Source organism: Mauremys mutica, chromosome 2 (assembly GCF_020497125.1).
Source record: "Mauremys mutica isolate MM-2020 ecotype Southern chromosome 2, ASM2049712v1, whole genome shotgun sequence".
Taxonomy (NCBI): Eukaryota; Metazoa; Chordata; order Testudines; family Geoemydidae; genus Mauremys; species Mauremys mutica.
Genome location: NC_059073.1, coordinates 237,504,134 through 237,530,354, shown reverse-complemented (window position 1 = coordinate 237,530,354; position 26,221 = coordinate 237,504,134). Strand labels below are relative to the sequence as shown.

General features: G+C 48.3%; 1 protein-coding gene and 1 pseudogene across 1 annotated transcript in view; both read left to right on the top strand.

The window, feature by feature from the left end:
- LOC123363279 overlaps nt 1–17,160 on the top strand; it is a 72,487-nt pseudogene extending 55,327 nt beyond the window's left edge.
- Nucleotides 12,903–26,221, top strand: part of LOC123363996 (ATP-dependent translocase ABCB1-like) — a 71,969-nt gene continuing 58,650 nt past the window's right edge. The window contains exon 1 of the mRNA XM_045005677.1: nt 12,903–13,020. The gene's annotated coding sequence lies outside the window, so the exon portion shown is untranslated. The remainder of the gene's footprint in view (nt 13,021–26,221) is intronic.

Genomic DNA, 26,221 nt, shown 5'->3' with positions numbered 1-26,221 from the left:
CATGGCACCTGCCGGGGTATCTAAGTGCACCCGTGTACTGGCTGGCGGACGAGCATCCACCACAATGCTGCCAACAAGCTGCGTCATCCAGAGGCATCGCCACCGAAATGCCACCAATTTTCCGCGGTATTACGGTGATGACGCTGCTTGCCGGCAGCATTTCGGCGGCGACACCTATTGACGTTGCCGCTTGTCGTCGGAATTTCGGCAGATGCTCGTCTGCTGCCACGGTCCTCCATGGCTCATCGTGTGGCGCCCGCCAGACGAAAAAGGTTAGGGACCACTGATCTAGATAATACTTAGTCCTGTCATGAGTGCAGGGGACTGGACTAAATGACCTCTGGAGGTCCCTTCCAGTCCTATGATTCTATGCTTATTATGTACTGGGGGAATTGAGGTGTGTGTAGTGGCACTATGTTAAGGATGAAATTTATTGATAAGATATTGGATTGGATTGTAACTGCAGTGGATGAAGTGGAGTTCTTGAATTCAAGTCAGAAAACTTGGTCAATTTTCTTTTTACCAACGAAATATGAATCTGCACCTCAGTGAATTGAACTCATGTCTATATGTATATTGATCTTTTAACCATATTGTCTCTTTTGTTTTTTAATAAATTTTAGTTTAGTTAATAAGAATTGTCTGTAGCGTGTAATTGGGTAAGATATGAAACAGTCATTAACCTGGGTGCTAATGTGACTGATCCTTTGGGATTGGTAGAACTTTTTCTTTTATTTGATGAAATAAGATTTACGGAAATTTTCATCATATTTGATGTGGGTACCTGGATGGAGGCCTGAGGCTGAATCACTTTAAGGGAACTGGTATGTTTGGACTTCCGAGTAACCAGTAAAGGTAATAAAGAAGCTGTTTTATGCTGGCTGAATAAATCTAAGACAGAGGTGGGCAAACTACAGCGGACCATGGGCCATTTTTATCCAGCCCACAAGCTCTGCCTGGGGGAGTGGGAGCGGTTGCTTGCCGCGCTCCACCTAGCGCTCCAGCCGGGGGAGCGGGACCAGGGAGTTTGCTGATCTTCGCCTGGGGCTCCAAGGGAGGGGGATTGGGGGCTTGCTGCGCTCTGCCCAGTGCTCCCAGTCCAGCCTCAGTGATGAGCAGTTCATTTTGAGCACCATCCTCGGGGAAGATTCTGCATGCAAAACGCCACATTGCGCAAGTATGACCTCACCACCAGTATGCTGCAGCGTGCCAAGTCCCCTCCTGGTTTCCTATGGCCCCACCCTCGAGAGCCTCGAGTGGAGGGAAACTGCCCAGGGCTGCAGCTGCTCCCGTCTGGGTTCCTCTGCCCATGGCACAACTGCCTTGGTGTCACACTGCAAGCAGGGACCCTAGGAGTCCCTGGTACAACCCTGTGAAGCCCCCGTGCGCCACGCCTCATGAGTCCTCTTGCCACACCGCGGTAACATCCCTTATTATATACAAACTTTTAATGAACACAACAGTGCAAACAGAACATTGTTGGGGGGAGGCTGGGGTATAAAGTTACAGGTGAGTTTACACCTGCATCTTCTTGTCCACATGGATTCTGGGATAGAGTGCAATTGCTCAAAATTGTCAGGACCACTCAGGGCCGTCCTTAGGATTTATGTGGCCCTATGCAGTATTATTAAACTGGTGCATCTATGCCCGACGGCAGTCCGAGCTCACAGCCTGGTGGGGGAGGGGCAGAAGGGACGAGACAGCAAAGGATAACGGGACTCCTGGCCTGCCTCATGGTGGCAGAGAGTCACAGTTCCCCGCAGAGACCCCCATACCCTCTCCCTCATGCAGAATGGACATGAAGAAGATACCTAATTAAAAGCACTAAAACTTGGGAATAAAAAATGTCAGTCACAGGTTTTTGATATGCGCTGAAGTTTGTCAGATTTATTTGCAAAAACTTTGTAGTAAGGGTGAGTCAACTGTCCTGCTGAATACAACATTACATATAATGGAATATCAGGCCTGCACAACTCGTAAATCAGCGAGGGCCATATTACTCCAAAGAAAACAGCTGAGCGCCAAACCCCCCCACCCCCTCTGAAACACCTCCCCAGAGCTGCCCAGCTCCCCAAAAATGCCACCCCCACACCAGCACCTCCCAGGCCCATGAAAACAACCCCCCCCAGCGCTGCCCACCCCACAGAAACAAACCTTCCTTCCCCAGCGCCGCCCCACCGAAACAGCGGTATTGAACCTTGGTAATATGTTATAGCGGGCCCCTAAGGTGGTATAATTAAGGTAAAAGAAAAATGTCTTTTTGCTAGAAGTAAAATAAGCTCTTCCCCCCACTTTGTAATCAATTGCCCTGTTGAATGAATGAGGTGTGAATGAGGAAGGCGTGGAAGGCAGGCACCTCCAGACAGCTGCAAACCTTGGAGAGAGGATGGAAGCCAGACCAAGGACAATCAAACTTGCCAAGTGGGCTGACTAAAGAAGAGCAGACATAGTGATGGCCTCGGGGGTTAGAAAGAAGCACCTTCCTTTGGGAACACCCTCTTTTCAACATTGGGACAACCCCAAGCCCAGAGAAAAGCAGCAAAAAGGACCAATTTTTATGAGAGACAAGATCAGTAAAACAGGTCAGCCACCGACTCGCCGCTCACCTCCCCACCCCACCCAAAGTATAAAGCCACTGCCTGCCCCGCTCATCCTCCCCCCACCATCACCCTGGCTCACCTCCTCACCCCCCGCTGCCCACTCGCCTCCTCAGCCTCCCTCCCTCGCCACCAGCTCACCTGCCCCCCTACCACTGCCCGCCCGCTCGGCTCGACATCCCCCCACCCACTCCCAGCTCGCCTCCTCAGCCCCCGTCCCCCGCCACTGGCTCACCTGCCCCCCATCATTGCCCACCCGCTCAGCACATCATCCTCCCCCCCAGCTTGCCTAGTCACCCCCACCACCCGCTCACCTCCTCAGCCCCCCTCCCCCCACCACCGGCTCACCTGCCCCCCCGCCTGCTCGGCTCATCATCCCCCGACCCACCCCCAGCTCACCTCCTCAGCCCCCCTGCCCTGCTGCCGGCTCACGTGCTCCCCCCCGACTGCCTACCCACTTAGCTCATTATCCCCCACCCCCAGCTTGCCTACTCACCCCCCCGCAGCCCGCTCACCTCCTCAGCCCCCATCTCCTGCCACCAGCTGACCTGCCTCCCCGCCACTGCCCGCCTGCTCGCCTCCTCAGCTGCCGGCTCACCTGCCCCCCTGCCACTGCCCGCCTGCTCACCTCCTCATCCCTCCACACCCCCGGCTCGCCTACTTACCCACCGCCACCCACTCACCTCCTCAGTGCCCTCCCCCACTGCTGGCTCACCTGCCCGCCTGCCACTGCCCATCTGCTCGGCTCATGATTCCCCCATCCCGCAGCTCGCCTACTCACCCCCCGCCGCCCACTCGCCTCCTCAGGCCCCCCAACCCGCGTCACCAGCTCACCTGCCTGTCCGCTGCCGGCCTCTTAACCTTCTGTCACTGCTCCCGCCCTCTGCCGCTGGCTCACCCTCACTCCCCAGCCTACCACTGGCCTCTTCACCACCCTGCCCAGCCGGCTGGCCAGCCAGCCAGCCATGGGCTTGCCCCACCCCGCCGCTTGCCTACTCATCCCATCGGGCTGCACAGTGAGCCCATGCAGGCCACATGTGGCCCACGGGACGTATGTTGTGCAGGCCTGGAATACATGATTCAGCTCTTCTCTGTTTTACATTTTCTTAATCAGTATTTCTAAGCTGAATTTATATTTTAAATGTACTCTTAAACCTTAAACCATCATCCCAGATTACTACATATTTAACTCACTGAAACCAAGGGCTTGGCTACACTTGCAAGTTGCAGCGCTGGTGGAGGCTTTCCAGCGCTGCAATTATTCTCCGTCCACACTTGCAAGGCACATCCAGCGCTGCAACTCCCTGGCTGCAGCGCTGGCTGTGCACCCGTTCGGGTTGGGGTATAAGGAATGCAGCGCTGGTGATCCAGCGCTGCTCATCAGGTGTGGACACACACCAGTGCTTTAATTGGCCTCCAGGGAATAAGGAGATATCCCAGAATTCCTGTTCAGCCACTCTGCTCATCAGTTTGCACTCTACTGCTCTGGCCTCAGGTGACCCGCCCTTTAAATGCCCCAGGAATTTTAAAAATCCCCTTCCTGTTTGCTGCAGCCAGGTGTGGCGTGCAATCAGTTAATCTTTACAGGTGACCATGCCTCCACGCGGCAAACGAGCCCCAGCATGGAGCAATGGCGAGTTGCTGGACCTCATTAGTGTTTGGGGGGAGGAAGCTGTGCAGTCCCAGCTGCGCTCCAGCCGTAGGAATTATGATATCTTTGAGCAGGTATCAAGGTCCATGCTGGATAGGGGCCACGATCGGGACGCGCTGCAATGCAGGGTTAAAGTAAAGGAGCTGCGGAGTGCCTATTACAAAGCCCGCGAGGGAAACCGCCGGTCCGGCGCTGCCCCCACGACCTGCCGTTTTTACAGGGAGATGGACGCGATACTTGGGGGTGACCCCACTGCCAATCCTAGAACCACGATGGACACTTCTGAGCAGGGTGGGGGACAGGAGGAGGAGGAGGCGGTGGGGGGGGAGGAAACCGCGAGTGAAGCTACTGGGATGGGGGAAGACACCCCAGAGTCCCAGGAGGCATGCAGGCAGGAGCTCTTCTCAAGCCAGGAGGAAGGAAGCCAATCGCATCACCCAGCAGTTGCTGAAGGACAAGCAGAGGAGTGAGTTACCGGTAAGCGGCTTTTATTTTCAGGGTGGAAATATTTCGGGAGAGGAGGGGGGGTTAGGGCTGCATGAATGCATGCCTAGATGTGGTATAGCCCATTGATGTGGTCTATCACGTCGCGGTAATCGGCTGCAGTAATCTCCTCAAATGTTTCAGCCAGAGCGTGGGCAATGTGCCTGTGCAGGTTTAGAGGGAGAGCCACTGTGGTCCTTGTCCCAGTCAGGCTAACGCGTCCGCGCCACTGTGCCGCGAGAGGTGGGGGGACCATTGCTGCACACAGGCAAGCTGCATAGTGGCCAGGGCGGAATCCGCATTGCTGTAGAAGACCTTTCCGCTCTTCCCTGGTGACCCGCAGCAGGGAGATATCTTCCAGGAGTAACTCCTGTGGAAAATGTTGGGAGACTGTTTAGTGCAGATCCCCCATGCAGCTGTTTGCTGTCCCCAACGCACAGAAACCCCTGCACAGCCCTGAAGCAATCAGTACCCCTTACTCACCATTTCATGGCTGCTGTTGTGTTACGTGTGTGCTCTTATTTGTTATGTGAAAAATATGCTAAAGTGAAGACTGTAAACTCCTTCAGTGTGTGGGAATTACTGTTTGGATGAGATAATGAACAATGCTACCCTGTTAACTGTTGCAATTTTTGCCTTCCAAAAGTGACCTTGACTGCTGGACTGCCAAGCTCCACCACAGCACAGAGACTACAGAATCTGAGGAAAAAGCCACGAAAAACCAAGGAAGACATGCTGAAAACAGTTACTGATCACTCTGCTAGAGAGAGTAAACACCCGCAGGAGTGGAGAAAAAGTGAAAGCAGGATCCGCCAGAGACATTGGCGGAGAAACGCTGTGGCAAAGAGGAAAAGCACAGACCAGCTGCTAGGCATCCTGGTGCACCAAGCGGACTCTCTCCAGGCACTTGTAGCCATGCAGGCAGAGCAGTCCCGTGCTGCCCCACAGCCCCCCCTGTCCCAAATTTTATTCTCTTCTGCCCCAATGTCAGCTCCAAACCCCCTTCCCCAGCATCCAGGTTCTTACCACCACCAGCTGCCTCCAACACCTGTACGTTCACCAACCAGCCCTGAGAACTATGACCCTTACCCTCTGCACTCAACCCCCATCACCATGCAGTATATGCACCCTGAAGTGCAGCAGCCATTGCACAGCACTGCAGACAGGACATATGCAAACTTGTGACTGTACAGTTCACCAACCCACCCCCCTGCCCTAGGTTCCTGAAATGTTGTGTGTCTGTCAATTAAGTATTTTTCTTTTCAATAAAATAAATCTTGGCTTTGAAAACAGTCTTTATTATTGCAGATAGTGAAAGATACCTTATCCCAGTAAAGAAACAGTCACTGGAAATCATGTTAGGGATAATAGAATCCTAACAGTGTAATCACTGCACTTCACTCCCATGCAAGGCAGCAAACATTACTGTTGACTTTCAGCCTCAAATTCTTCCCTCAAGGCATCCCTAATCCTTGTAGCCCTGTGCTGGGCCTCTCTAGTAGCCCTGCTCTCTGGCTGTGCAAATTCAGCCTCCAGGACTTGAACCTCGGTGGTCCATGCCTGACTGAATGTTTCACCCTTCCCTTCACAAATATTATGGAGGGTACAGCATGCGGATATAACCGCGGGGATGCTGCTTTCCCCCAAGTCTAGCTTCCCATACAGAGATCTCCAGCGAGCTTTTAAACGGCCAAAAGCACACTCCACAGTCAATCGGCACCGGCTCAGCCTGTGGTTGAACCGGTCCTTGCTCCTGTCAAGCTTCCCTGTATAGGGTTTCATGAGCCAAGGCAGTAACGGGTAAGCGGGGTCTCCAAGGATCACAATGGGCATTTCAACGTCCCCTACTGTGATCTTCCTGTCTGGGAAATAAGTCCCTGCCTGCATCTTCCTGAACAGGCCACTGTTCCGAAAGATGCGTGCATCATGCACCTTTCCAGGCCAGCCTGTGTAAATGTCAATGAAACGCCCACGGTGATCCACAAGCGCCTGGAGAACCATAGAGAAATACCCCTTCCGATTAACATACTCTGATGCTAGGTGGGGGGGTGCCAGAATAGGAATATGCGTCCCATCTATTGCCCCTCCATAGTTAGGGAAACCCATTTGTGCAAAGCCATCCACAATGTCCTGCACGTTCCCCAGAGTCACGGTCCTTCTTAGCAGGATGCGATTAATTGCCCTGCAAACTTGCATCAACACGATTCCAACGGTCGACTTTCCCACTCCAAACTGGTTCCCGACCGACCGGTAGCTGTCTGGAGTTGCCAGCTTCCAGATTGCAATAGCCACCCACTTTTCCACCGTCAGGGCAGCTCTCAATCTTGTGTCCTTGCGCCGCAGGGTGGGGGCGAGCTCAGCACACAGTCCCATGAAAGTGGCTTTTCTCATACGAAAGTTCTGCAGCCACTGCTCGTCATCCCAGACTTCCATGACGATGTGATCCCACCACTCAGTGCTTGTTTCCCGAGCCCAAAAGCGGCGTTCAACGGTGTTGAGCATTTCCGTGAATGCCACAAGCACTGTAGTGTCACACGCGGCAGGCGACTCGACATCATCGATATCATCGTCGGACTCCTCACTGTCACTTTGGAGCTGAAGGAATAGCTCAACTCCCAAACGTGTTGTGCTGACGACACTCATCATCATAGTCCTCAGCAGCTCGAGCTCCATTTCCCACAGAAATCGCAATTCACAGAGAGAGTAAAAAACAGCAAGCGACTCACAATGGCGCCAAACGTGGCCGGAAAAACTGAATGCTGGGATGCGAACCGATGCACCACGGGGCGTTGGGACAGGAAGCGGAATGACCCGCACCCTTCCGTCCCCTTCCCACAACCCACAGCGCAAAAATGGGACGAGGTGCTCTGTGGGATAGCTGCCCACAATGCACCTCTCAATACAGCGCTGCAAATGCTGCAAGTGTGGCCACACTGCAGCGCTGGTAGCTGTCAGTGTGGCCACACTCCAGCGCTGGCCCTGCACAGCTGGACGACCAGCGCTGCAAACTACCAGCGCTGCAACTTGCAAGTGTAGCCAAGCCCCAAGACATTATGTTAAATTAATCAGTCAGACAGGTTTAGTGTGTTCATAACAATGTTCATTGCTTTTAGAAAAAGGGAAAACTAATCTACTTTGTGTGATCTCCATAACAATAGACATGTTTATGAAATTTCACCAACTTAAAAAAAATATGTTTCCAGAGATTTTAGGCATAACAAAGAATTTTATGTCTTACTAAGGTACTGATTTTGCTGGAGGGTTCTCTTAAAACTAGTTCATCGGATAGTCAGAAGTAAAAAAAGGGAAACTCTTTGTCCAGATATATGGAAGGGAAGGGCTGTTGTCTCTTTAAGGGCTCTCTTCAGTGCGGGATGGGCCCATGCTTCTCACTGCAAAAAAAACCCCTCCGCCTCAAAATAATTCCACTCCTACTATTAATCCGTCTGTCTCTCCTTCTAGTATTTCTTTTCCTCCTTCTAAAAGAAAAAGAAAAAAAAACCCAAGGTAATGTGCTAGTAACCTCTCCCTTGTCCACTGACAAAGCTAACCTGAATTCAGTATTTGCTACAAAAACCAAAGCACTAAAGGGTAATGTGCTGGTAACCTCTCCCCTGTATAATGCTAAGCCACAACTGCTTAATAAATAAATAAATAAATAAATACTCGTGCCGCTAAAATTGCCAAAGTCCAAAAATTCCTAACTACAAAAAATATTATTAACTAACCCTAATAAAAAAACAAAAAATAATACACTGGCAAAAAAATACTTGTAAAACTTATTCTTGGGAATGTGGTATTAATTACATTTGGGGGTTTATTCTACAGGCTGCGCCCTGTGTTTTTAAATAAGCACCTTCAGCATGTATTGCCTTCCTTAATTAAATTTTAAATAACAAATACCAAAGGCACCTTGTAGCCACTGCCCCCGCCATCTCCTCCAATACACTATTACCCCTGTAATACATCCAAACGCAAACAATGCCATATATCTAATAAAACCCAATGGCCAAAGCCTTCACGCTTTAGTAATTTATTTAAATATTGTTTTAAAAAATATTTTTAAAGTTCAAAATATCCCATACAAGCAAACAATTAAATAAAAAAACTAAAAAAAAACAAATAAAAATATATAACATCACTACAAATAAGCTTCAAAAAATTAAAATTAAAGTTGTATAATGGGGTTAATATAATGGCCAAACCAAAAGTCTATAGTATATATATATTTTTAAAAGTCCTTATTGTTTTGGTTACCCAATTAATAAATAATCAAACCCATACTCAAAGACTATGTTCTGCTACTAAAAATTTTACTTGTATTAAAATAATCCCATTAACTAATAATTTAACCTGCACCATATTACAATATACCCCTTCCTATGCTATTAATGTTAATGCCTCTCAAAAGTACCTACAAATATTTAAACAGTATATATAATATAATGCTATCCTCCGAAAAAATATACTAAAATATCAAACAACAATAATTACTGCCACATTAAAATTGTAAAATTTACCCTGCCCCTATCCAGCTTTCAAATCACTCTCATGTATCCAAATTGCTCAAAAGGGTTGCTATTTGGCTAGCATAGCAAAAAGCACAGGCCTCCTCTAAAAAAAAAAAAAAAAAGGCTTAGCAAAACACTTATAAAATGGTGCAAATAGTGCAGCAGCAATTTGAAATATTCTTAAGGGCCAACAACATCATACAAAATTAAAGCAACTAAAAAAAGCCACTGGTCTTATTACTAAAGGAGAGCTAACCCAAGTGCAAGCTAAAGTTGGTAAATTACATGTTATTTCTGCCCTTAGTTTAATAACCCAAAAGCTGTTAACAAAAATAATATTAAAAATCACTAAGGCAAAAAAAATTGCAATAAATCTAGCATGTTCAAAAATTCAAAATTTCCTAAATGACCAACTACTGGGCATTCAAAATCATCTCAAGCATCAAGCATGGCCCACTGCCCTTACTAGTGCTTCAAAAATGCCATCTAATTTGGGGCCATAAAAACATACTTAAAATTTTTCAAAATAAATGTGCAAGTACTCGCAGTGCTCCTTCCAAGCATATGGGCCGATAGGAGAGGTGTGGGCTCCCACATACCAAATCCTGCCAAGCCCATAAAAAAAATGCATGTACAATTAAATAATTCACTATAATATCTAAAAAATTAAACCACCTAGTAATGTCTAGCCAATTTGTTATTAGTGCTCCTCAAATAACATCTAATATTTAAATTGCAATAAAAAATCAGTAAACATTTTGGACCTTAAAACCCCTTCAGCTATAATATGTAAAAAAAATTAAAGCAAAAAAAAGTATTAAAAAAAAAATAAAACAAAAACTACCCTAACAAAATAATTACTGTTCCAAGCTAATAATTGCTGCATATACATTAAGGCCAACTCTTTGCTAAATATGCATTTTAATTTCACCATAACTGCAAAAAATCACATTATTTATTGGCTTGCAAACAAGTCCTACAATCAAACCTTAGGTATCAAATTCTTTTAACTGAACCACTTTAATACCTAACCAATTTCAAAATTTGCGCTTACTCCTACCAAAGGTTCAAAACATTTCTAACTTACAGGGTAAAATCCATGTGCTTCAGAATATATATTAAATTAAAAAGTATGCTTTTCATACAGCCTATAAAGTGTCTATGTACTAATTATAATGTAATGTGCTATATAACTAAGGTAGTAAAACAATCCCAGCATATTATTACAATAAAAACATTAATGCTTTTATTGCTTTTATTTAGTCTAAAATATGTTGTTGTTGTTGTTGTTCTTGTAATAAATGTAATAACAAAAATGCCTTTCATGTTCATACTCATCATGCATTATTGTTATAGCCACTTAAAACTTATAAGGCTAATTCTAATCCTCCTAAAATAAAAACAAAAATACAAAGCTTAATGCAATTAAAAACTTAAAAATGTTAGTTATGCAAAAAAAAGCACAAAAGGGGAACGTAAAAGCAAAAAAAAAAAAAGGTTTAAGTTGCCATTTAAGTATAAAAAACAAAGCAACTGTTAAGCTAAGCTCACATCAAAAGCAAATAAAAACAGCAAAATAGTCAATGTGACCCAGCTTTAAAATAGCAATATTTAAAAACAAAAATGAAAATTACAAAAATAAGCAAAACATAACATAAACAAACTACAAATGTTTTTAATTAATACATGCCACTAAAATATATAAATGCTTGTGTAATATTGCTTGTACTTTAAAAAAAACTAAAACAAAAATGCTCTCTGTCAGCTATGTTCTTCCCTTACAATTGCATGTCCTAAATAAAGCTGTCTTTAATTTTATTGCTTCCAACCTAAAAATAAAGTTTGTTTCTTCAACAACAGTTAAATACTGAAGCTTTATTTATAAGCTTCTGTCCGTTCTAGTTACCATCGCATTTATTTCAGTCCACTACTATCCGTTCTGTTCAACTTTTAAATAACTTTGGGCATCTTTTACTTATAAAGGAGATTTTAAGAAATAATGCAATTTGCTTTGACTTCCCCTGGTCTTCTACCAAGTGGGGCCCTTATATCTCACCAGGTTACTGAAGGAAATATTTGCCAACTCTTCCCTTTCTCCTCCTCTCATTTTCCCTTTACTTCCCTGGTTTTTACTTTTTAAAGTTGCTTATTAACATTACAGGTGGTCAAAATTTTTCAGAGAGAACATTTTCCCCTCATAAAATGCCATTTCATCAAAAGTTAAACTTTCTGTGGGACAGTGTCAACTATGACAATATTTTATTTTGGAGGGGAAAAGCATTTTGATAATGCTGAACAATGTGTATTTACAATGCTTAGCACAATGTGGCTCCAGTCTTGGTTGGGGCTTCTACAAAAAGAGCAGAACCTCTGTTTTACAAACTAATTGGGGACTGAGGAGTTCATAACACTGAAAAGTTCATAAAATTGAATATCTCAAAATGACAATAGGTACAGTGCAAGTTGCACATGGTGCACTGAATCACTTTCTTCTTGTCCTTCAGATAGGGTGACCAGATGTCCCGATTTTATAGGGACAGTCCCGATTTTTGGGTCTTTTTCTTATATAGGCTCCTATTGCCCTCCACCCAATCCCGATTTTTCACATTTGCTGTCTGGTCACCCTACCTTCAAACCATAGCAAAACATTTTCCAACACACTGAAGGCCTCAAATTGTGAAGGGATGTCAACTTGATCTTCATCAGATCACATTCATGCTGTGATTTTCTACTTCCTCCCCGAGGGGGGGCGGGGGGATGATTCCTGTAACTAGTTGTTCGTCACATTGGTGGTCATAAAATCAAGGTTCTACTGTACTAGTAAAATGGCCTGATTTATATAAGGGAATTATATCATTTTACCCTGAACCTTGGGGGGTGGGGGGATGAAAAGAAGAATCACACAGGGCTCAGGCCTGAACTCCTTAATCAGGCAAAACTACCACTGATTTCCCTGACTTTCCAAAACCCTTGGGCACTCAGAGTCCAGCATGATGAGGATGATATCAGCACCCAGATGGAGGGGAAGATAATTATGGGATTTTGTTTTTGCACAGTGGAAAGGGGTGGGGAGCCACAGGGTCCTGTAAAGTCTGCATAAGTTTTCCCAGAGTAACTGAGAGACGTCCCTACAAGTGTGGTGACGAATCTGAGCTTCCGGGTGTTTTTCTGAATCAACCCTCTGAACTTCTTAGGAGACATTTAAACTCATTTTTTTTAATCTATTTTATTGTTCATTTCCAATGCAATGTACATCAGTCTTAACTTTCAAGCGCTAAATCCTTGTTAAGGACAATACGTAACTGGAAAAGCCCTTTCACGCTTCTGGCCTGGGAGCCACTAACAGAGCACAGGGCAGCCCGTCCTACTGGCAACTCATTTAAGCAGGAAAGAACCACAATGGGAGGCTTTAGTCCTTTTACCCATTTCTGGTCCCCACAGCAGCACGTCTTCACCAGAAATGGTTTTCTTGCTTTGGGCGGGGGTACCTGTGGGGAAGGAGTCACTGCCAGGAGATGTGGAAAGGGGGCCCCAGAGCGTTACCTTGAAACCTGATCCCCCGGGATGGGGAGGAAGGGAAACAAGGTAGCTGAAAAGTGGGCGGCGGGCAGCAGCCTGCTGTTTATAAGGGGCAGGGGGAAGCGGGCACGGAGGTTTAGGCAGAGCAGCGTCTGGGACACACCACAGCGGGGAGGCTGCCTGGGGCAGGGAGCGGAGGCAGGTGCGGGCGCTCCGCAGTCACAGCCGGGCTGGGAGCAGCGCAGGGAGCAGCGGGCAGGTGAGGCTCAGAACCGCTGGGACGGGGCCAGTCTCCTGCTGAGGAATCTCTCCCAGCCCCGAGCCCGGCTTCCCCTACCTGCCCCCACCGCCCCCCCCCCCCGCCCCGGGCAGGAGGCCGCCGGGGCTCGGCCCAGGGCTGAGCGATGGGGACGCTCCAGCCCCCCTGGCGCCAGCGGCGTGTCCGAGCGACCCCCTGGCCCAGCCCCTCCCCGCTCCCCGCTCCCCTCCCGCGGGGGCTCAGCGGCGCACGCGGGCAGCGGGGCCCCTTCCCCGGCAGGAGCGGGGCCGCGTCTCTGGGGGCTGCTCGCTCCGTGGCCAATGGCAGCTCGGCGTGACCCGCGCCAGGGGAGCCCTGCCTGCCGCCGGGACTGACAGCAAAGGGCTCGCGGGCACTGCGGGGGGCGGAGGGACAGTCAGCGGGTCCGAGCCTGGCGGCACCAGGCGGGTGTAGTGTGTTAAAGTGCTCTGGGCAGGAATGTGCTACTGGCAGCAGTTACCGGTACCTAATGTGAGAAACTGCTATTGGAGTAAACTGCTCCCGGCTGTAGCAGATGCCTACAGGTAGCAGTTTCATGCACTACGGTCCATGTGAAATTGCTACGTGTAGAAATGTGCTACCTGTAGCAGTCGTTTATAGTGTAGATTGTAAGATACAGTTTTTGTAAAAAGATGCTGCTTCTCTTATAGGTCATGTTTTCTAGAGCTTTTTTTTTCTCTTCTCTGTGTTATACCAATATAATAAAAACCAGCAGGATCTTATTAAGAGGGATAAGACAAAGATGCCACATTTATTGTAAATACCATAACAAAACAAAAGACAATGTTTTCCTACTTGTTTCTATTACTACTTATTTCTTATATATACACACACACACACACACACACATATATTCATTCACACAATTATTTATTTAGGTTCTGTATAGATGTTATAGTTACCAGCCTAGATGTTGCTCATGCCAAGTTACTGGCCAGGTATCTTGGTCATGAGAATGGAGCTGAGTCTGTGTTAGATGCATCTGATGCTCCTGGAGGCTGGCAGCAGAACCATAGACTTAAAGTTCTTATTTTTTAGAGTCCAGTTTTATAGGGATTTTTCCCTATGTTAGTTCATAGGAGTTGCTTCATTTTGCTGTTGCTAAATCAATCAGCAGATGGCTGGCTCCATGTTATTAGATGTTTTGTTTTTCCTTCCTTTGAGGTGTGGTGCGTGGATTCCAGTTTGCCCTCGGGGGAGGGGGGGGGGTCATCTGGTTGATCCCACTTGACACCTTTTTCAGCCGACACTGAATTCTTCAGGCTGGTGACTCCCTAACCATTCAGTCACATACATTCTCTATCTTAATCACATCTATTTCACTGTTTTTTTACTTTTTGGGGTGTTACCAATTTATGTGAGACTCCCTGTCTTTTAACAATAAAAGATAAAGTGAGATGAAAACTTACAGAGGATGGGGGTCTCTATTTATACACTATAACAGCTACTGTTTTGGCTTAATTAGAGTTAATTAATGTTTAACAAGTTTTATACAAAGTATTTCTTTGAGCAGGCTTCACACAGACACAGCTGGTGGCTTGCAGGTTAGAATCACAAATTTACTTTTAACATAAACCTTTAGTTATGAGACATCAATTAACAATAAGTCATTTTTCATATAAACCATGTCTAATATAAACCTTCTTTAATATCCCTACATCTGGACTCTCTCCAATTTTTACTCCAGTAGAGTAGATAGCCCAGAGTAGGGTGACCAGATAACAAGTGTGAAAAATAGGGACAGAGGGTGGGGGGTAATAGGAGCAGTGATGAGCTGCCAAAATATTAACAACCGGTTCCCTCCTCCTCACCCCATGAGGGGGTCATGCCCCCCCGGGACTCCTGCCCCATCCAACCACCCCATGTTCCTTGACAGCCCCCCCCCAGACCCGTGCCCTATCCACCCCCCTTCCCTGTCCCCTGACTGCCCCTTGCCACCCCATCCAACCCCTTCTCTCATTCCTGATGGCACCCCAGGACCCCTACACCCCATCCAACCACCCCTTCTCTCTGTCCCCTGACTGTCCCTGGAATCCCTACCCCTAACTGCCCCCCACTACCCCATCCAACCCCTGCTCCTTTCTGACTGCCCACCCCGGGACCCTTACACCCGTTCAATCCCCCTGTTCCCTGCCCTCTGACCGCTCCAACACTAATCCACCCCCCCAACTCCCCTGCCCTTTTCCCAATACCCGCTCCCTGCCCCCTTACCGCCTGCCTGGAGGTGGGGGCCGAGCTGGGCTGGGGCTGGGACCAGAGCCACCCAGCCAGCATCAGTGCCGGACCCAGGTCCGGGCAGGAGCCGCGCTGGACCCGACCGGACCCAGGCAGGAGCTGCCCCGCCCCACCGGACCTGGGGGCCGGGACGGACCTGGGGGCCGGGCCGGACCCGGGCGCCGGGCAGGAGCTGTGCCGGACCCGGGGACCGGGCCGGACCTGGACCCGGGCGCTGGGCAGGAGCCGCGCCGGACCCGGGGACCGGGCCGGACCCAGGGACCGGGCCGGAACCGGGTGCCGGGCAGGAGACACGCCGGACCCGGGGACCGGGCCGGACCCAGACCCGGGCGCCGGGCAGGAGCCGCGCCGGACCCGGGGACCGGGCCGGACCTGGGCGCCGGGCAGGAATCGCGCCGGACCCGGGGACCGGGCCGGACCCGGACCCAGGCGCCGGGCAGGAACCGCGCCGGACCCGGGGACCCCCGGACCCGGGCGCTGGGCAGGAGCCGCGCCGGACCCGGGGACCGGGCCGGACCCGGACCCAGGCGCCGGGCAGGAGCCGCACTGGACCCGGGGACCGGGCCGGACCCGGACCCGGGCGCCGGGCAGGAGCCGCGCCAGACCTGGGGACCGGGCGCCGGGCAGGAGCCGCGCCAGACCTGGGGACCGGGCGCCGGGCAGGAGCCGTGCCGGACCCAGGGACCGGGCCGGAACTGGACCTGGGCTCGAGCCGCGCCGGACCCAGGGACCAGGCCGGACCCGGATCTGGTGCTGGGCAGGAGTCGCGCTGGACACAGGGACCGGGCCGGACCCGGGCGCCAGGCAGGAGCCGCGCCGGACCCGGGGGCCGGGCTGGACCCGGGCGCCGGGCAGGAGCCGCGCCGGACCCCGCCGCCGGACCCGGACCTGGCCGCCGGGCAGGAGCCGCACCAGACCTGGCCGCCTGACCCGGACCCGGGCGCCGGGCAGGAGCCAAGCTGGACCCCGCCGCCGGACCCGGACCCAGGCGCCGGGCAGGAGCTGCACCGGGCTGCCTGGCGAGGTCGCAGCTGGACCCGGGGAGCAGGAGCCGCGCTGCCCGGCCCCGGGGTCCGGCCACGACCTCGCCCTCGCCTGGCGGCACAGCGCCTGGAGCCCTCCTCCCGCTGGCGCCCCCACCCCCTGGCCCCAGCTCACCTGGTGGAAGCCTTCTCAGCCCTCCCAGGCTTCCCGCGCAAACAGCTGATTCGCGGGAAGCTGGGGAGCGGGAGGAGAAGCCGGAGGAGCTTCCGAAGAGGAGGCAGAGGCGAGTAAGGTGAGCTGGGGCCAGGGGAAGGGTAGAGATCTGCTAGATCTTTTGTTAAATTTAAAAGCCCTTTTGGAACTAGTTGTTCCTCTAAATTTAACAACCGGTTCACACGAACCGGTGCAAACCGGCTGCAGCTCACCACTGAATAGGAGCCTATATAAGAAAAAAAAAACCAAATCGGGACTCTCCCTATAAAAACTGGACATCTGGTCACCCTAGCCCAGAGTGATATTCTGTTTTTTTACATAGATCCCTTTCCACAGTACTCCTATTCAGCTTGTGGTCCACTATGACCCGCCAGATCCCTTTCAGCAGTACTGCTTCCTAGGAAGTCATTTTCCATTTTGTATGCATGCCACTTGTTATCATTCATAAATTGTATAATTGTATTCTCTATGCCTTTATTTCAATCATTGATTCAGATTTTGAATAGAAACTTATCCAGAACTGATCCCTATAGAACCTTACTCATTATGCCCTTTCAGCCTGACTCAGCCCTTTCAGCCTGTGAATCACTGATAACTACTGTTGGAACTGTTTTCCAACTAGTTTTGCACCCATCTTATTTTAGCTCCATCGAGGTTGCCTTTCCATAGTTTGTTTATGAGAAGGTCATGGGAGACCTGTAACACTGCAATCTGATGAAGCTAATTCCTAGAGATAGCAGTTTTTCATACCGTAGGTTCATGAGACTGCTAGCTGTAGAAGTTAGCTACATCAGATGGCCTTTTTTAGCATAGTAGGAAGGACCTGTCACTGGTTGCGTGGTTCTACAGATAGCATTTTCACACACACACACGTAAGAAACTGCAATCTGTAGGGATGTGCTACCAGTAACACTGCATTCTGATGAAGCTAATTCCTACAGATAGCAGTTTCTCACACCCTAGATATGTGAGACTGCTATCTGTAGCAATGAGCTACATCAGATGGCCTTTGTATAGCACTATCCTTCTGAGGTTCCTATTGCACACAGTTCCTGGGATAATCTTTGTGTTTGTGCATTCCTTCAATAAGCCTCTAACATTGTCTGACCTCATCCAACAGAGCATAAGAACATAAGAATGGTCGTACTGGGTCAGACCAAAGGTCCATCCAGCCCAGTATCCTGTCTACTGACAATGGCCAATGCCAGGTGCCCCAGAGGGAGTGGCCCTAACAGGTAATGATCAAGTGATATCTCTCCTGCCATCCATCACCACCCTCTGACAAACAAAGGCTAGGGACACCATTCCTTACCCATCCTTGCTAATAGCCATTAATAGACTTAACCTCCATGAATTTATCCAGTTCTCTTTTAAACCCTGTTATAGTCCTAGCCTTCATAACCTCCTCAGGCAAGGAGTTCCACAAGTTGACTGTGCGCTGTGTGATGGAAGATGGATGTCCTTTTATTTGTTTTAAACCCGCTGCCCATTAATTTCATTTGGCAGCCCCTAGTTCTTATATTATGGGAACAAGTAGATAACTTTTCCTTATTCACTTTCTCCACATCACTCATGATTTTATATACTTCTATAATATCCCCCCTTAGTCTACTCTTTTCCAAGCTGAAAAGTCATAGCCTCTTTAATCTCTCATCATATGAGACCGGTTCCAAACCCCTAATCATTTTAATTGCCCTTCTCTGAACCTTTTCTAATGCCAGTATATCTTTTTTGATATGAGGAGACCACATCTCTAAGCAGTATTCAAGATGTGGTCGTACCATGGATTTATATAAGGGCAATAAGATATTCTCCGTCTTATTCTCTATCCCCTTTTTAATGATTCCTAACATTCTGTTTGCTCGTTTGACTGCCACTGAACACTGTGTGGACGTCTTCAGAGAACTATCCACGATGACTCCAAGATTTTTTTCCTGATTAGTTGTAGCTAAATTAGCCCTCATCATATTGTATGTATCATTGGGGTTATTTTCCCCAATGTGCATTACTTTACATTTATCCACATTAAATTTCATTTGCCATTTTGTTGCCCAATCACTTAGTTTTGTGAAATCTTTTTGAAGTTCTTCACAGTCTGCTTTGGTCTTAACTATCTTGAGCAGTTTAGTATCATCTGCAAACTTTGCCACCTCACTTTTTACCCCTTTTCTCAAGATCATTTATGAATAAGTTGAATAGGATTGGTTCGAGGACTGACCCTTGGGGAACAACACTAGTTACCCCTCTCCATTCTGAACATTTACCATTTATTCCTACCCTTTGTTCCCTGTCTTTTAACCAGTTCTCAATCCATGAAAGGACCTTCCCTCTTATCCCATGACAACTTAATTTACGTAAGAGCCTTTGGTGAGGGACCTTGTCAAAGGCTTTCTGGAAATCTAAGTACACTATGTCCACTGGATCCCCCTTGTCCACATGTTTGTTGACCACTTGAAAGAACTCTTAACAGATTAATAAGACACAATTTCCCTTTACAGAAACCATGTTGAATTTTACCCAACAATTTATGTTCTTTGTGTCTGACAATTTTATTCTTTGTGATTGTTTCAACTAATTTGCCCGTACTGATGTTACACTTACCAGTCTGTAATTGCCAGGATCACCTCTAGAGCCCTTTTTAAATATTGGTGTTACATTAGCTATCTTCCAGTCATTGGGTACAGAAGCTGATTTAAAGGACAGGTTACAAGCCATAGTTAGTAGTTCTGCAATTTCACATTTGAGTTCTTTCAGAACTCTTGGGTGAATGCCATCTGGTCCTGGTGACTTGTTACTGTTAAGTTTATCAGTTAATTCTAAAACCTTCTTAGTGACATCTCTGTCTGTGAGCATTCCTCAGATTTGTCACCTACAAAAGCCGGCTCAGGTTTGGGAATCTCGCTAACATCCTCAGCCGTGAATACTGAAACAAAGAATATGTTTAGTTTCTCCGCATTGACTTTATCATCTTTAAGTGCTCCTTTTGTGTCTCGATCATCCAGGGGCCCCACTGGTTGTTTAGCAGGCTTCCTGCTTTTGAGTTTTTGGCTAGCTGTTCTTCAAACTCCTCTTTGGCTTTTCCTATTACATTTTTACACTTAATTTGGCAATGTTTATGCTCCTTTCTATTTACCTCACTAGGATTGGACTTCCACTTTTTAAAAGATGCCTTTTTATCTCTCACTTCTTCTTTTACATGGTTGTTAAGCCATAGTGGCTCTTTTTTAGTTCTTTTACCGTGTTTTTTAATTTGGCGTATACATTTCAGTTGGGCCTCTATTATGGTGTCTTTGAAAAGTGTCCATGCAGCTCGCAGGGATTTCACGCTAGTCACTGTCCCTTTTAATTTCTGTTTAACTAACCCCCTCATTTTTGCATAGTTCCCCTTTCTGAAATTAAATGCCACAGTGTTGGGCTGCTGAGGTGTTCTTCCCACCACAGAAATGTTAAAAGTTATTATATTATGGTCACTATTTCCAAGCGGTCCTGTCATAGTTGCGTCTTGGACCAGATCCTGCGCTCCACTCAGGACTAAATCGAGAATTGCCTCTCCCCTTGTGGGTTCCTGTACCACCTGCTCCAAGAAGCAGTCATTTAAATTATCGAGAAATGTTGTTTCTGCATTTTGTCCTGAGATGACATGTTCCCAGTCAATATGGGAATAATTGAAATCCCCCACTATTATTGAGTTCTTAATTTTGATCACCTCTCTAATCTCCCTTAGCATTTAATCATCACTATCACTGTCCTGGTCAGGTGGTCGATAATAGATCCTTAATGTTATATTCTCATTACAGCATGAAATTACTATTCATAGAGATTCTATGGAACATGCGGATTCACTTAAGATTTTTACTTCATTTGAAATACAGAGACATGGTCAATATTTCTAGCCTCAGATACAAATGTTACATGCATACAGGTTGGATAAACACAGTCAATAGGTCTACAATTTTGCAATGATACCCCACATTAGACATCTTGCATAAAGTATATATTAGCTATGTCATATCCATATCATAAGCATATTTTCATAAAGAATATAGAGTATAATCTCACACCCCACGTGTATGTTTACTGATCTGCAAACAGTAAAGGAGCATGCACATTTGGGTGCAAATGCTCATGACAATAGTGCAGAGCCATGCAAGTTCCATGATTCTGTGTGAGATGGCAGACAGTGAGAAGGGCCAGGCAGGTTAGCGGGTTTAGAAAAAAAGGTGTAAACATTATGTTTACATTTCTATATGGGATACATATAAAATTAGTGGGTGGTCAACAATGCATTATAAGAAGTTGGATCCCATGGCCACAACCACCCTGTCTAATCTCTTTGGTACCCAGCATACACTGACAAAAAAAGCTTCCCAAAATACAGTAGGATATCTATTCATGGTGCACCTCACTCTGACTCTATACAAGTCCTTCTGGTGAGTACCCTGACTGCTGAGACAAGGAGTCCAGGAGGCATGTACACAAGTGGCATAGTAACCGTAGTGACTCTACACTGACATAAGTTGAGTTAACCCACACCTAAAGTGTACATATGGCCCTAGGTATATGCAATGTTTGGGATATGTAACAGGAACTGTATGAGGGTAGTCTAAGGCCAAGTCTACACTACCCGCCGGATCGGCGGGTAGTAATCAATCTATCGGGGATTGATTTATCGTTTCTTGTCTAGACACGATAAATCAATCCCCGAATAGATGCCTGTACTCCACCTAGGCAGGAGGAGTAAGCAGAGTCGACGGGGAAGCCGCGGCAGTCGACTTGCCGCCGTGAAGACGGCCAGCTAAGTTGAACTAAAGATACTTCGACTTTGACTACACGAATAGCGTAGCTGAAGTTGTGTATCTTAGATTGATTGCCCCCCCCCCCAGTATAGGCAAGCCCTAAGATTCATTCAGGTGTTTAGGATCAAGGCACTGGAACTGGCCTTACTGCACCCTACAGGCTCAAGAACAAAGAGGCACATAAAAAAAATCATTTATTTATTAAAATTTCTTGACTCAAGGGTGTATAACTCATGCTGGGAGTGGACAATGGGATGGTTCACTGAGTCATTGCCTGGTCTGATCATTCCCAAATTAGCACCTGGCACTGGCCACTGTCACAAGACAGGATACTAGATTAGGCGGACTATTGGTCTGATCCATGATGGCAGTAATTACAGGGAGAAAGACGTCATAGGAGATAATATACTGCCTTTACTGAATATTTGAGAATCAAGTTGTACACAATGGCATGCGGAAAAACACTAAGGGCTAGACTGAGAGGCAAAAAAACAGTTGCAAAAAAATCAATCCCCATTGGTGGATTGACTCAAAACAAAGTTTTGACACTAGGCCAGAAATTCAGTCAGCTCTAAAATGAGAAGAAAAAAAATTAATTAAAAAAATTCAGGGAATTCAGGGAATCACAGCAACAGATGAGACAACTGCTAGGAGATGCTATGCAATCAAATACTACACTGGCAAGTTAAAGCGCTCTAACTTGATGGCTCAGGGGTGTGAAAAATCACCCCCCCCCCAAGCACAGCAAGTTTGAGCGCTTTAAAGCGCTAGTGTGGACATTGCTCGGAGCTAATCCCCTCATCGAGGTGGATTACCAGGAGCACTGGCACACACGGCAGCGCTTTGAACTTTGTAGTGTAGACATAGCCTCAGTAGGTTAGATCAGTCAAAGAGGAGTTGCATTGACTAGGCACTGGGATGCCTGTGCCTTTCAGAACCCAGCCCTGTGTCTGTGCCTTTAAGAACCCAGCCCGGGGACGCCTATGCTGAGAGGTGCTGTCTGTGAGAGGGGAAATAAAAAAAGCCCCTTTGCCCCCCACCATTTTTGCAAACACGGGTGTCTCAATGCCACTGGGGTAACTGTTGCCCCCTGTGCCCCTGCCTGTGCTGGGTTCTGCCCTCTGACACCTTCTGCCAGCGTCTCACCCTGAGCTTAACTCCTGCTTCTCTACCCCAGCCCTGATTTTGCCCTTTAGCCCCTCTCTTAATCCTGCCATCAGCTGCTCGACTCCCACGACCAGTTAATTTCTGCCCCCTGCTCAGACCCTGGCCACCCCCCTCCTCCAATTCCCCCCTTTGCCAGTTTTTAACCCCTGTCAAAAGCAGACCGCAGAATCTGACAGCTAATGAGGGCAGGGTGAAGGGCAGTGGCTTCAGCAGATGTACTGAGCATGCTCAGTGCACTGTAAGTAGGACAGTACTACAGAGAGCACTTTAATAGACTACATCCACCACCGCTACCGCAGCATAGCCCTGGGCCCTGAGTCCTGGGGTAGCAGCAGCAGCCGGGATCCATCAGTGATTTAAAGGGCCTGGGGCTCCACTGCGCCCTCGAGCCTCTGGCCCTTTAAATCACCGCCAGATCCCTGGGCCACTGCCATTACCCCAGGGCTCCGGCAGCGGGACTCGGTCGGTGATTTAAAGGGCCCGGGGCAGTAGCGGCAGGTGGCCAGGAGCCCCTGGCCCTTTAAATCACCCCCGGAGCCCTGGAGGCCTGGGAAAGCAGGAAGAAGGCTATGAATAGCTCGGCTTTCCCTCCATGTGGCAGGGCCACTGTGACGTTATTGATATAATCTGGGACCATATAGAACATGGTTGCAACCAAGGTCCTGTAGTGGCAACAAATGTTATGGAAAAGGGGGTCATATAAGGTGTCGAAGACCAGGTTATGGGTTGCTTGTTATGATTATGCTGTCTATATGCATGTGTCATTTTGTAGTTGAAGTTATGAGTATTGGTTCTATACTGTCTGTGGGTATGGCTACACTGGCGAGTTGCAGCACTGGAAAGCCTCCACCAGCGCTGCAATTAGTAAGTGGCCACACCTGCAGGGCACTTCCAGCGCTGCAACTCCCTGGCTGCAGCGCTGGCCGTACACCTCACTCAGCATGGGGAATAAGGATTCCAGCGCTGGTGCTGCAGCGCTGGTCATCAAGTGTGGCCACACATCAGCACTGTGATTGGCCTCCAGGGTATAAGGATGTATCCCAGAATGCTTTTAGAAATTACTCTGTTTTGTTATGCAGCCTCTCTTTGTTTTGTTGTGAACTCCGAGCTCCGTAGCTCCGTTGATCCCGGAGCTGTTTATCTACAAACACAGCTCCTGTTTGCTGTGATCAATCTGTGAACAATCAAATGAGATAATGAGGCAGGTAGGGAGTGAGTGTTTGCTTGACAGAAACAGCGGGGGCAGAGGGGAGAAAGGGAGTCGTGTTGGCCGCAGGCTGTTTGCAGTTAAGAGTTAAGGGTAAGGGATCGGGAACATGTTCTGATTTTTCAAGTCAGGAAGCTAACACACAGTGTTGGCTCCAAAAATCCACTCTCTCTCTCTCCCCCCGCTCCCTGTCACACTACGCCCCACCCCACCCCCCTCTTTTGAAAAGCACCATTGCTGCCACTTGAATGCTGGGATAGCTGCCCATAATGCATCACTCCCACCAGCGCTGGTAGCTGTGAGTGTGGCCACACACCAGCGCTGGCCCTGCACAGCTGGACGACCAGCGCTGCAGATTTGTAAGTGTAGCCATACCCACAGGGTATTTCAAACTTATGCTATGCTTCTGGGAGTCATCCCAGACAAGTTGGTATTAGCTCTGACTAGCCTGCTTGATGGCCTATTAAGGACCATCAGCTACACAATTGACCCATTGAGAGAAGGCAGATACACCTTGTAACTCAGCAAAGTATTCAGGGACTTGCCCATGTGACTCCAGACTCCATTTTGCTGTAATTTTCCACAGTAAGAACAAAGAAGTGTTCTTACACCTGGAAAAGCCTATAAAAGGCTGATGCCTCATCTCCATCTTGTCTTCAATCCTGTTTCTTACCTCTGGAGGGACTTTGCTACAAACTGAAGCTCTGTACAAAGGACTGATGACCCATCCCAGCGGGGGATGTACTCCAGAGACTTGATTTAAACCTGAAGTTTACTCCATCACTGCTACAAGCCTGAACTAAGAACTTTGCCATTACTGTATGTAATTGATTCCATTTAACCAATTCTAGTTCTCATCTCTATTTTTTTCCTTTTATGAAAAAACCTTTAGATTTTAGATTCTAAAGGATTGGCAACAGCGTGATTTGTGGGTAAGATCTGATGTGTATATTGACCTAGGTCTGGGGCTTGATTCTTTGGGATCGAGAGAACCTTTTTCTTTTATTGGGGTGTTGGTTTTCATAATGAGCCATCCCCAGGACGAGTGGGACTGGTGGTGATACTGGGAGACTGGAGTGTCTAAGGAAATTGCTTGTGTGACTTGTGGTTAGCCAGTGGGGTGAAACCGAAGTCATCTTTGTCTGGCTGGTTTGGTTTGCCTTAGAGGTGGAAAAACCCCAGCCTTGGGCTGTAACTGCCCTGTTTAAGCAATTGGTCCTGAATTGGCACTCTCAGTTGGGTCCCGCCAGAATCGCATCGTCACAGCCGCCCAGAGGACTCAGGGGGCCTGGGGTCCCCCCGCCCAGGGCCTGTGGCAAATTGCTCCACTTGCCCCCCCTTTCCCCCGGGCGCCCTTGCCATCCCATGTGGGAGAGACCAGTTGGGAAGCAGAGGGGGGAGCAGGTCCTCCTGCAGTCTGCCAGCACAGTACTTCCAGGCCCAGCAACTGGCCTAACTTGTAACCCCAGCCTGCAGAAAAGTCCAAGGAAGGGACAATCCTCCTGTTGCCTCCTGCCACCAACCAGAGAAGACAGCCTGTCTCTCCTGCCATTAACTGCTTCCTGCCTGCCTGCCCTGCAGCCAGCCCACACCAGATCCAGGATTTTAGAACCCAGGGGTTCCAAGCTTTAAAGACTGTCAGCACTGTTTCAGAAGGGAGTGGGCGGTTAGTCCATTTCTAGTGATCCCTAGGCAGGACTTGTTTGCCCGAATCAGTCTCCTGACCACTCAGCCAGAAATGGAACCTGAGGGGGTATCCGGTATTAGGACCTGGCTACACTTGCAGATGTAGAGCGCTTTGAGTTAAACCAGCCTTCGGAGAGCGCAGTAGGGAAAGTGGTGCAGTCTGTCCATGCTGACAGCTTCAAGCGCACTGGCGTGGCCACATTTGCGGCACTTGCAGCAGCATTGGGAGCAGTGCATTATGGGCAGCTGTCCCAGTGTTGCCGGCTCAAAGAGCCTGAGGCGGAGCAACAGCAGGGTTCGTTGCCCGGTGTGCGTAGCACTAATTGACACACCAGGGTGGAGAAGCAAAAACCACGTTTATTTGAGCCCAAATAAGGTGCCAGGGAGACATAGCAATCTCAAATCCTGCACACCCACGCGCAGGCGGGGTCCCAGCATTTATACCCCCCTGGCTTGTGTAAGCCTTTTGTTCGGTTTTCCCCCTCACCCCTCCCTTCCCAACAGCAGCTACATTAGGCATTACATTTCAGCGTGTTAGAAAAGTTCCCATTCGCATGCTTATCTCTGGCCTTCACAGCACAAACGCATACAGATTTTCCTCCCCCGTCTCCCCCTCCTCCCCGCCGCTTCTGCTGTTTCAAACTCCTGCATCTGCAAGCTGAAACAGCTGACAGTTACACATTTTGCTTGCAGTCTGTTAGCATCTTAGGCTGGTTAAAGTTCACAGCATGGAAGACCTCTGGTTCACTTAGGCCTGTAGTCACAACTTTGGTTTACTTAGGCCTAGTGACACCAACACCAGCATGCAAGTGACTGCAACGTGCTTTTCAAATGGGGGTGGGGTGGAGTGTGACAGGGAGTGTGTTGTATATAT